This window comes from Apium graveolens, chromosome 2, assembly GCF_009905375.1.
Source record: "Apium graveolens cultivar Ventura chromosome 2, ASM990537v1, whole genome shotgun sequence".
Classification (NCBI taxonomy): domain Eukaryota; kingdom Viridiplantae; phylum Streptophyta; class Magnoliopsida; order Apiales; family Apiaceae; genus Apium; species Apium graveolens.
The window spans coordinates 244,177,738-244,191,021 of NC_133648.1; the positions used below are offsets into that span (position 1 = coordinate 244,177,738).

At 37.0% G+C, this 13,284-nt stretch overlaps 1 non-coding gene across 1 annotated transcript; it reads right to left on the reverse strand.

Moving 5' to 3' along the window:
• Positions 1-2,070: 2,070 nt before the first annotated feature.
• Positions 2,071-2,177, reverse strand: LOC141709362 (small nucleolar RNA R71). Its single transcript, XR_012569944.1, has one exon. It is a non-coding gene; the product is annotated as a small nucleolar RNA R71 (small nucleolar RNA).
• Between the last annotated feature and the right edge of the window lie 11,107 nt (positions 2,178-13,284).

A 13,284-nucleotide genomic window follows, 5' to 3' on the forward strand; every position in this document is an offset into this window, starting at 1 on the left:
AGATTGAGACATTAATACATTAGGGGAAGTGATAAGTAGATTTTATATCTACTTGGAATGCTTCATTACAAGCTTAAGTTGGTATTTTGTACTCAAGTTGTTGGTATTTTTGATATGTTTTTGTGTTATTGTATTTCAGACATCAGTTAAATGAAGAAAGGAGCTTTTAAAGGAAACATACTGAAAAGAACTAAGAATTAGAAGCCTAGGCCATTCTCAAGTTGAATAGAATCTCGTTAGCTTCGTGTGGGTAGTTGAATCGCCTAATTCTGACAAGCAGAACTCAAGATACGACCAAAAGAAGAATCAACCAAAAAAACCAGAAACCCTGCGCGGCACCCCCCTAAAACCAGCGCGGCCGCGCCGACTTTCTGCCAAAAACCAGCGCACCTGCTCTGATTTTACCACATCCGCCCCGCCCTTTTTTCCCCAGAATCCTGATTTTAGTAGAAATTGAAGATATGAGGGTCCAGGTCCACTAGGGGCTTATATATACCAATAAAAAGATATTTTGAACGATAGGAGAGCAAGGAGAGAGCATTAAGAAGTCCTAATAGCATAATACAAGGAAGAAGAAGAAGATCTTGCTTTTACTTGTGATTCTTTGCTTAATTTATAATCTTGGATGCTTGTTTTCTTTGTTGTTTGAACTAATACTCTTGTTAACATACTTTGTTATTATTATTCAGTTATTTCAGACCTAGTTTATCTTAGTTTATTTACCATGCTTTCATTGGAACCATGGTGACGATGAGTTCGGTTATGAACTAATCGTTATCGTGGGGTTCTAAAGGATTTACTTATGGATTTCTATAGTTAATTTATTTCAATATCTTGGTGTGTGGTGATTGATTGATATCCTAGTATTGGTTGTGCTTATTCGTCTTATATGCGTAGCTAACATATAAGATAGCGTGTTAATCTCTATAGAAGAGACAGTGAATATAAATGTTTAGAACTTGCTATGCTAGCATAGGTTCATGTATAATTGTTATGCATGATTCGTAGGTAATTCTAACCATCTTACTTGCCCTATGTAATCACGATAGATAACTTGTTCATTAAACCATTATGGTTTCAAATTCTATAGATATATAGGGTCTCAACATAATTGGTGTCTATTCATCTTCTATCTCTTTTGTGGATGTCTGGTAGTAGGGTTTTCGTACAACGAAAGTTGGCATTTACTAATTTCGTGTTATCTGATTAGTTGTCATCACAGTGCATGCTAAGGTTAAGAACAATGACTTTGAATGAAGTATTTAATGAAGTTAGAGTCCTATGTTTGTCTCATATAGTTAATTCAATCACTTTTATTCTTAGTTAATTGCATGTTAGTTTAATCTTAGTTATAAACATCTCAACTTGTTATTGTCTTAGCATTGAGCGATAGCCATACCATTGTTGCATAGGTGCATAATCTTAAGTTAACTAAAAAGAGTCTCTGTGGGTATGGATTTGATTTATATCTTATACTACTTGCGAGCGCGAAGCGCGTATACTTGCGTGTAATTTTAGCGCATGATTTCACCCTAACAAGTTTTTGGCGCCGCCGCTGGGGACTCGGTGTTAATTTAGTTTATGTGCTTGACATCAGTGGTCGTTAAAGTTCACTGACTTGGATATTTTACTTACAAGGTTACTTTAGTCGTGTGTTTTAGGTATTCTTAGGTAATTAAAATGGGAGAACCAGCAGCACCAACGAAAGCGTTGATGGATTTTTCTCAACCCAAGATCAATGACATTCAATCTAGCATTGTTAGGCCAGCGATCGCAGCTAATACCTTTAAAATCAAGCCTGACACGATTCAGATGGTGCAGAATTCAATCCAGTTTGGTGGTTCTCCAGCGGAAGATCCTAATATGCATATTAGGGATTTCATCGAGATATATGACACCTTCAAGTTCAATAATGTTTCTGAAGATGCTGTGAAACTGAGACTTTTCCCATTCTCTCTGAGGGACAAGGCTAAGAGCTGGTTACACTCTCTACCAGCTGGTTCAATTACTACTTAGGAGGATCTTTCTCAGAAGTTTCTTACTAAATTCTTCCCTATGGCAAAGACAGCTGTAATCGGAAACGTTCTTACTCAATTTGCGCAGCAATCGGGAGAATCGTTATGTGAAGCTTATGAATGCTACAAGGAGATGCTTAGGAAGTGTCCTCATCATGGCATGCCTGATTGGATGATTATCAATTGCTTTTATAATGGTTTGGGAGCACAATCCAGACCCATGCTCGATGTAGCATCAGGTGGAGCCTTATGGGCTAAGTGCTATGATGAAGCTTATGAGTTAATTGAATTGATGGATGCTAATAAATATCATAACCGAACTTAGAGACTACCTCAAGGAAAGGTAGCAGAAATTCTAGAGGTGGATACAACTATGGCTATATCTTCTCAACTAAAGGTGTTGTCTATGAAGATTGATTCTCTGGCTAACTATGGTGTTAATCAGATAACAAGTGTTTGTGAGCTGTGTGTAGGTTCGCATGCAACGGAGCAATGCGCTATATCAAGCGAATCAGCTCAGTTTGTGAGCAACTTTCAGAGATCACAGCAACTAGTTCCAGAAACTTATCATCCTGACAACTAGAATCATCCTAACTTCCGATGGAGCAACAATCAGAATGCGATGCAACAGCCGTTCCAGCAGTTTGGAGCAAAGTAATTCAACCCTCCTGGTTTTCAGCAACAATTTGCACTAACACAACAACTCCGACTTCAATAATAAACTCATGGAGGTGCAGGTCAATCTTCGAATGAAAAATCTGAATTGGAGGAGTTGAGGCTTATGTGCAAAAACCAGGCTCTTATATGCCAAATCCAGGCTGTTTTTATCAAGACTCTGGAGAACCAAATAGGGTAAATTGCTAATGTCTTATTAAATCGACCATCAGGAATGCTTCTTAGTGATACAGAAGCCAATCCAGGCAAGAAGGAAGTTAAAGAACAGGTGAAATCCATCACCTTGAGGTCTGGAAAGGTCGCAAGCCCCCAATTTCAGCAAGACGAAGAGTCTGAAAATTCTGCCAAGAATGCAGGTGCGTCTGCACCCTTTCCAATTCCATAAAATGAGATTGTAGCTGAAAAAGTTGCGTAGAGGGATGACGAGGTGGAACCGAAGAAGAAAGCTGTTGCAAAAAAATCCTCCTGAGGGTAATACAAGGGATAAACAAGTCTATCCACCTCCCCCATTTTTAGAAAGGCTTCAAAAGCATAAGTTCGACAAGCAGTTTGCCAAGTTTTTGGAGGTTTTCAAGAAGCTGCATATCAACATACCTTTTGTGGAAGCTCTAGAATAGATGTCGAGCTATGCTAAGTTTATAAAGGGTATTCTATCTCGGAAGCTAAAGCTTGAGGAGTTGGACATCGTTGCTCTAACGGAGGAGTGTAGTGCTGTTCTACAACAAAAGTTGCCTCTGAAGCTTAAAGATCTTGAAAGTTTCACTATTCCTTGCACTATTGGAAACTTGTCGTTCGAAAAATGCTTGTGTGATTTGGGAGCTAGCATCAATCTGATGCCCTTATCTATCTTCAAGAAACTTGGTTTACCTGAGCCAAAACCGACAAACATGTCCTTAAAGTTGGCCGATCGGACCATCACTTATCCACGAGGTATAGTGCATGATGTCTTGGTTAAAGTGGACAAACCCATCTTCCCTGCTGATTTTGCTGTACTTTGAGGAAGATAAGAAGATTCTCATTATCTTGAGAAGACCATTCTTGGCTACAGTCCGAACTATGATCGATGTACAAAAAGGAGAGCTTACGATGAAGGTTCAAGATCAGACGGTCACTTTTAATGTGTTCAAGGCAATAAAGTTACCCACAGATAAAGAGCAGTGCTTTAAAGTAGAGCGGATCGACTCTTTCATGAATTCGGAGCTTGAGCAATTGCCAAAGTCAGATACCTTAGAGAGATCCTTAATAAGGTAATCAGTTATTGAAGATGAAGAAGGAGCAGAGTAATTGCGGGTTTTGAATGCACCTCTGTGGAAGAGAAAGTTTGATATGCCATTCGATTCTCTTGGGTTAGCAGAGCTAAAAATTTCTCAGGAGCGTCTTGAGCCGTCTACTGAAGAAGCTCCCACACTTGAGCTCAACCCACTACCAGATCACTTGAGTTATGCATTCTGTTGTGTATATGTTGTGTACTTGATGATTTCATGAACAAAACACCTTGATAGATTTTACTTAGTGAAAATGTAGCATTCGACGGATGAGAATTATAGTCCCGACGAATAACTCATTTTAATCCCGACGGCTGATGACTTATTATCCATCGAGTGAGTAGCTTATATAATAATAAGTCTGTAGCACATTTCTGCATACACATTGTTTAAAATCTGTAATAGTACTTAAGTCATGTTGACTTTAACTAGATATACAGAATAGGTTGATTAATTTTACATAGATGATGTCTTGTAATTCTGCATAAATGAAATGGAGTCAAGTGCCTGATTGCTACCTGACGGATAAACAACAATGAATTTGACGGATAAACAACAATGAATTCGACGGATAAACAACAATGAATTCGACGGATGATCAACAACCCGACAGATGATCAATAACTTGACGGATGATCATAAACCCGACGGATAAAGAATTCAAATATCTATTGACAGTGATAACACAGTCAATACGTCGAGTGTATGCAAATGGAATGTGGTAGCCTATTCAACTGAGTTTTCGAGAACAAAGAAGCATTGCCATTTCCATGCTATTATGAAGATATTCAAAGATGCTGGAATAGAGTAATGAAGTAGCATTGTATTAGACTTGATAGTTTTTGTTTTATTATCCTGTCTTATTACTTTGTAATCTTGGTGATATATAAACCAAGAAGCAGCAATAGAATAGTAACTAAGGAACTAAGCAACCAAGAGAGAAACATTTGTAAGCTGTATTCTTAGCATTTCTCTCGTTCTTAGTTGTTATCATTTTGTAAGCAGCTGTGAGCTTTTTGCACACAGAGTTCTCTCGATATATATTATATATCTCTGGTGGAATCATTCAAATCCACCAGAAAGTTTTTAAAGACTCTTGTTTTTAATTACTTATGTTTTGATTCATTTCAAGTAACCATTCCGCATTCTGCTAATCAATTCACACTTATATATATATATATATATTTGAGTTAGAACATTTTATTCAAGAAAAAGTTTCAAGAATTCCATTCAACCTCCTTTCTGTAATTCTTGTTACATTGTTAAGGGACTAACAATTGGTATCAGAGCAAGCTCTTGAAGAACAAAGAGTTTAAAGATCAAAACAATACAGCAAGATGAACAAGAAGGATGTTGGAGTCAAGATTCCTTTTCTGGATAAAGATAATTACCATCATTGGAAGTTAAAGATGCATCTTCATTTGCTTTCTCAAGATGAGGCCTATGTGGACTGCATAGAAAGAGGCCCTCATGTTCCAATGAGAGCTGCAACTGGAAATGAGCCATCTGTTCCCAAGCCAGGCATGAATGGTCTGATCCTGATATTGAACAAGTCAGAAAGGATAAAAAGGCCATGAATATCCTGTTTAATGGAGTTGATGGTGATATGTTTGACAACATTATCAACTGTAAAACTGCCAAGGATGTTTGGGATAGAATACAGATCATCTGTGATGGCACTGAGCAAGTTAGAGAAAACAAGATGCAGCTACTGATTTAGCAATATGAGAATTTTCATAATGAAGAAAGTGAGTCTCTCACTGACATTTTTAGTAGGTTTCAAAAACTGCTAAATGCTCTAAAGTTACATGGAAGGGTCTATCAGACAAAAGACTCCAATCTGAAATTCCTTAGATATCTTCCAAAGGAATGGAAACCAATGACAGTCTCATTAATAAACTCACAAGATTATAAGGAGTTTACTTTGGAGAGAATGTATGGCATCCTGAAAACTTATGAGCTTGAAATAAAGCAAGATGAGAGGATGGAGAGAGGAAAGAAGAAAGGAGGGTCCATTGCACTAGTTGCTGAGTTAGAGAAAGAGAAGGAGATGAAGATGGAAGCTGTTGAGTCAACTTCAAGGGTCTGTGAAAGCAAGGGCAAGGGGCTTGCAGTAGAAAGTGAAGATTCTTTGAGCCAAGATGACATGGAAGACATTGATGAATATTTAGCATTTCTTTCCAGAAGATTTGCCAAGCTCAAGTTCAAAAAGAACTTTGGAGCAGCCAAGCCAAATAGAAACATGGTGGATAAATCAAAATTCAAATGTTTCAAATGTGGCTTGGCAGGGCACTTTGCCAGTGAGTGTAGGAAGTCAAATTCCAGTAAGAAAAAGTTTGAGCCTGTGGATTATAAGAAAAATACTTTGAGCTGCTCAAATAAAAGGAAAGGGCTTTCATTACACAAGAAAACGACTGGGCAGCAGACGGTCTGGATGAAGATGAAGATGTCAGCTATGTCAATCTAGCCCTAATGGCCAAGTCTGATGAAACAGAAACAAGTTCTTTAAGCAATCAGGGAAATAGAAAGAATCTTTGGTACTTGGATAGTGGTTGTTCAAGACACATGACTTGTGATTCTACCCTGCTCACAGAGTTCAAGGAGAGAGCTGGCCCAAGTATTACTTTTGAAGATGACAGCAAGGGTTATACTGTGGGATATGGCTTGATTTCAAAGGACAATGTCATCATTGAGGAAGTTGCCTTAGTGGATGGTCTCAAACACAACTTGTTGAGTATCAGCCAGCTTTGTGATAAAGGCAACTCAGTAACTTTCAACTCAGAAGCCTGTGTTGTGACTAACAAAAGAAGCAACAAAGTGGTTCTCACTGGGGGTGAGAAAAGGAAATGTGTACCTAGATGATTTCAACTCATCTAATGCAGAATCTGTTACTTGTCTTCTCAGTAAAGCAAATCAGGATGAAAGTTGGTTATGGCACAAGAAGCTATCCCATTTAAACTTCAATACCATGAATGAGCTAGTAAAGAAAGAACTGGTTAGAGGCATTCCTCTAGTGGAGTTTTCTAAGGATGGACTGTGTGATGCCTGTCAAAAAGGGAAGCAGATTAAAGCATCATTCAGGAAGAAACTTGATTCAACAATTGAAGAACCTTTGCAACTGCTACACATGGATTTGTTTGGACCAGTCAATGTGTTGTCCATCTCAAGGAAAAGATTTTTCCTAGTACATGTAGATAATTTCTCAAAGTTCTCTTGGACATATTTCCTAAAGTCTAAAGATGAGGCTAGTGAAATCATCATCAATCACATAAGGCAAGTCAATAATCATCCTGATTTTAAGGTTAGAAGAATCAGGAGTGACAATGGAACCGAGTTCAAGAATTCTGTCATGAGAGCATTTTGTGAGGAGAATGGGATTCTGCATGAGTTTTCAGCAGCAAGAACTCCACAACAAAAAGGAGTAGTGGAAAGGAAGAACATATCACTTATTGAAGCTGCAAGGACAATGCTTGAAGAATCTAAACTGCCAACATATTTTTGGGCTGAAGCTGTAAATACTGCATGCTACACTCTGAATATATACCTGGTTAATCAAGCAAGATGCATGACTCCCTATCAATTGTTCAAGAACAAGAAGCCAACTCTAAATTTTCTTCATGTCTTTTGCTGTAAATGTTATATTCTGAGAAATCAAACTGATCAAAATGGGAAGTTTGATGCTAAAGCAGATGAAGGAATTTTTGTTGGATATACTGTTGGTAAAACATACAGAGTCTACAATCTAAGAACCAACATTGTTGTGGAATCAATACATGTGTTTGATGATAAAAAGATTGAAGGACTTCAAGATGGAGATTACCATGAGATCCTCAAATTCGACAATGTGGAGATGGTTAGTGATGACAGTGATGATGAAAGTGATCAAGAAACAGTATCAAAGGATAATGCAGAAAAATCTACTACCAATGAAGCACAAAACCCAACATCTGTCGAGTTGCATAATGCTTCATCCGTCGGGAGGCAATCTGCATTATCCGTCGGGAGACAACCAGCTTCATCCGTCGGTACTCAACATTCACCATCCGTCGGGTTATCAAAAGGAGCAGGAAGTCAGGATAGATCACCTATAGAAAGTTCCCCTTTCTCAAATCAAAGATCCACAAACTCAGGGGGAGTTTCTAACAATCAAAACTCAATTACACATCAAGACAACAATGAGGCCTCTTCATCTAGAGCTAATCTACCTCAACAAAGAAAATGGACAAAAGATCACCCCTTTGAGCTCATAATTGGTGATGTTTCTTCTAGAGTTCAAACCAGGAGAGCAACTCAAGAAGAATGTCTATACAACAGCTTTCTTTCCAAGGAAAAACCAAAGAAGGTAGAAGAAGCTTTGTTGGATCCTGATTGGATTTTAGCAATGCAGGAGGAGCTAAACCAATTTGAAAGGAATAATGTATGGAAGCTGGTGCCCAAGCCTAAAGGAAAGAATCCAATAGACACCAAATGGGTATTCAGAAACAAGATGGATGAAAATGGCATAGTAGTCAGGAACAAAGCTAGATTGGTTGCTAAGGGCTATTGTCAACAAGAAGGAATAGATTTTGATGAACATTTGCTCCTGTTGCAAGACTTGAAGCCATGTCTATTATCTTTTGAAGATCCAAATTTTGAGGATCCAAATTTTCCAGAACATGTCTATTATCTTTTGAAAGCACTTTATGGATTGAAGCAAGCACCTAGAGCCTGGTATGACACTTTATCAAAGTTCCTTTTGGAAAATAATTTCACAAGAGGTACTGTAGATAAAACTTTATTCTTTAGAAATGTTAATGGCTCTAGTATACTTGTTCAAATTTATGTAGATGATATTATTTTTGGCTCTACAGATGAGAAACTTTACAAAAAGTTTGCCAAATTGATGCAAAGTAAGTATGAAATGAGTATGATGGGAGAACTAACTTACTTTCTTGGTTTACAAGTTAAGCAAGTTAGTGATGGAATATTTATTAGTCAAACTAAATATATTTTTGATCTTTTAAAAAAGTTTGATCTAATGGATTGCACATCTGCAAAAATTCCCATGGCTACTGCAACTAAGCTTGAATTAAACACTACTGAAAAGTCTGTGGATATTTTAAGTTATAGGGGCATGGTTGGCTCACTTCTGTACTTAACAGCTAGTAGGCCAGATATAATGTTTGCTACATGTTTATGTGCTAGATTTCAGGCTGATCCTAGAGAATCTAACTTAATAGCTATTAAGAGAATTTTCAGATATCTCAAGGAAACACCAAAACTTGGCATTTGGTACCCTAGAGATTCTGGTTTTGATCTAACTGGTTATTCAGATGCAGATTATGCAGGTTGTAGAATTGATAGAAAAAGTACAACAGGAACCTGTCAATTTCTAGGAAACAAGCTTGTGTCCTGGTTCAGTAAAAAGCAAAATTCAGTTTCTACTTCTACAACTGAAGCTGAATATATTGCTGCTGGCAGTTGCTGTGCACAGATTTTATGGATGAAAAATCAACTGCTAGACTATGGTTTGCAAGTTGAGAGGATTCCTATTTTCTGTGATAACACAAGTGCAATTGCCATCACTGAAAATGTAATAACCCCCAAACTTTTCAACTTTTTGTAACCCTTATGAATAGTGTTTTAGCTGAATGAGAAAACTTTTCATGCCCCACTATGTAGGGGTTCTGTTATGGATGTTCTGAGATTTTATTGGTACTCTATAGGGTATATAAGTGTATGTAAAGATCGTCAGAATCCAAATTTGAACCTTTTGATTTTTCCCAGAAATCCACTAGATACGGAAAGAATTAAGTATAAGGTAACAGGATAAAAAGGATTCAAATTCAAGGATTTTAATAGAGGATCATAAAAAGGAATATAATGTATTGAGAAAGGTTAAGGGAACCTAAGTAATAAGATCCCGGGTATGATCCCTCAAACGATAAACGAAAACGAAAGTTAAGCGAACCGCATAACAGATCAGCGGTCTTTAGGCAAACAATTAGGAAGTTAATCAAAGAGATTAGAGGGGATGATGTCATCCAACCAATGAGAAGAGGACAAAGAGGGGAGGATGGCATCACATGATGACATAAGCATGACAAAGGGAGGAAGGAGATGTGGTTGGTTTATAACCACACAAAGACAAGGTTAATAAGGTAATTAACCAAAACAAATCAAAAGAAAATCAACCAACCAAAACAAAGCAAACACAAAAAAAAATCATTTCATTTCTCTCCACCAAGAAGCTTGCTCTCGGCTTTTTACATTTTCAAAGAGAAGAATTTTCAAAATCCAAGTTCCAAGCTTCCTAAATTGGTAAGATAATTCTCTAGTACTCCTTATGCATAGATATGGCTATCCTATGAGTTTAAGCCTCCAATTAATTCTCAATCTTCTCCAAGAAATCAATGAAGAAGACAATGAATAGTGATTTCAAGGTTTTTAACTTGATTTTTCTTGTTTTTCCTTTAAGATCCAAGCATCCCTAAGACTCCTCAAGGCTTCCTAAGGCTTCCTAGCTACTCACACCACTTCAAGGAAGGTACATCATCTCCAAACCCTAGCTTTACTTGGTATATTAGGATGATTTTGGTTGTTATGGTAATAGAGTAGCTTAATGATGGTTGGTTTAGAGTTGGGTTGGAATGGTGGTGAATGAAATGTTGAAATCTTATGGTTTGGTTAAAGGATTTAGTATAGTTTAAATTCAAGTTTTAGGAACAAGTATAATTGTTAATAATGAGTTGATTGGGGCTGTTGTAATGTGATATGGATGGACTTTTATTTTATGAATGGATTGGGGTTGTTTGATGATTGAATTAGAATGGTATAAAATTGGGAAATCGCGTAAACATAGCCGTCGTAATGTTCGATTTACTTTACACTGCTTTTGTACATAACATTAGGACCCGAGAACTACCTGCTAGGTTTTGACCATTGCCATGTTTAGATAGTTCATGTTACGAGATTCGTTTTGATATGTGGATCGTTTGATTCTGATGTACGGTTTAGGAGAAACGGCCGTTTTAAGTAACGACGTTTCGCCAACGAACCATTACCCCTCGCCTTACTTTGAAACATAGGTTAAACACCTTAAAGGGTTAATTAATGTATGAAACAATTATGTTAAGTGTGTTAGGCAGTTGGTAAGACACTCGCGAAGGAATCACCTTAAAACTCGTAATGGTTAAATTATTAAAAATGGTGGAGCCGAGGGTACTCGAGTGACTTAAGAGAATCAGTAAGCGCAAAGCGAGCGTTAGAGTCTAATTTGGTTAAAGTATAGATTTACAAGTGACTTTGGTTTAATTCCAACTCACATGTTTTTTATAGGTTACCAGACTCGTCCCAAGCCATTAATCACCCTCAGTCGCTCAGGCAAGTTTTCTATCCGTTATACTGTTGTTGTGATGTATACACTTGTATATGCATTATCTTGTGATAAATGCATAATGGTTATTTAGCAAATTCTTGCGATATATTATAGTATGTAATATGGTTAATATGCATGCCTGTTTCGTATTCTTGCCATATATATCTGTTGGTTCAGTTGATAATACCTATGCTAGAGAATAGTGGTAATTTGCATATACCCTTAGTATAGGAACCCAAAGGTGAAAACATTTTCTAAAACCGGGAGTCGAGGATCCCGAGTAGATTTTATATATATATATTTATATATATATGGTTATAGTTTTTAAAACTATGAATCAAATAAGGTTTATTCGATAACTTTATTTTATTAATGAATATTATTTTGAATATTCATTCGAGGACATATGACTCCGCTTATTTTACTTATTGAATATTATTTTGAATATTCATTCGAGGGCTTATGACTCCGTTTATTTTATTAATGAATATTATTTTGAATATTCATTCGAGGGCTTATGACTCCGAGTTATTTACTAATTAATATTCTTTATTTTATTAAAGAATAATGTGTCGGTAATCAAAGTTAATTTTGATTATTCAAATAAAGATATTACTTTCGTATAAGTATATCTTTGGTTATTTAATAGTCATTTCAAGTATAAGTTTTACAACATCTACTTCAATTATTTTTATAAAGATTATTCTTTATGGGAATATTATTTAAATAATAATATTCAGATATTTTTTTTATATATTGGAACTGGTTTATTTTATTAAATCAGCATCACTTCGAACATTCTTAAAAATGTTTTGCGAGTCTTCAAAATAATTTTTAAAAGTTAGAGCGGATCCCAAAACTCATTTTTATATTTAAGATCCTCCTTTCGAAGGGGATTTAAATACTCGCTCAAAACCTGAGGGATCCGGCTCTGTGGTGTGTTTTATATTCGCAACAAGGTTGCTGTCTTGATAAAAGAATTTTGATTACTTACCCAACACTCGGGAAGTAAAATTCTTGGAACAAGTTAATCCATTAACAGGCATCGCCTGGGAAATATCGGTGAGTTTTCCTTTCCAACTAGATACGACTTCTTGGTGGAGCCGTATCAACAAGTTTCTACTTGGGGAAAGTGGGGACGAGCTTTACGTTTCAGAGTCATGGATTTCATCTGAACTAGGAGTGGCGTAAGTGGTCGAGTAGCGCCGGCCCAGCCTTATTATATTGGCCCAAATGGCCTGGAAGTTCCGCTAAGGCGGTCCATTCCTTAGGAGTTCAGTGTTCGGTTGACAAGTAAATCCGACAGGTTCTCCTCTACATGTAGAAAATGGTGGGGTTGTACTACTACGACTGATCATCGTAAGTGGTCTTCCTGGCGCGGCAAACTCCCGTAATGAGTTCATCATCCAGTTGGATAATTCTGCAACACTACCCGTAGCATTTCGATCGAAAGGCTACGAATGGGTGGTTGCCGAAGTATTGACAGGGTCAAACAGTTTTATTGGTGTTTCCATTGAATGAAGTATCTCGTAACTTCATTTCTTTTAAAAATATTTCAAAGATTGAATATATTCAAGTTTTAATTTATGGTCTCATCTATGGGATGACCTCTTGAATCTTATTATACTTTGAGCAGTAGTAGTTCAAATAGATTTCTAAAAATGATATAAGTATAGTGAAGTAATTGGTAACTTCATCTTCTTTTAAACTTATATCCAGTAAGTAATTACCTTACACATGATAAAGGATTCTAGTAAGTATCCATTCAGATGCTTGTATTATTGTTACCACTATATATTATCTTGCGAGCTGTAATGCTCACTCTTGCTTCATTTCTTCATCACACAACAACAGTTAGGAAAGATGGTCAGGCTCAAGCAGACCCAGCGCAAGAGCGTGGGAAGCGCCCCGCGCCTTCCCGTTGAGATCGTAGCTGCTATAGCTGCAGAGGTAGATCTACCTGTAGATCAGA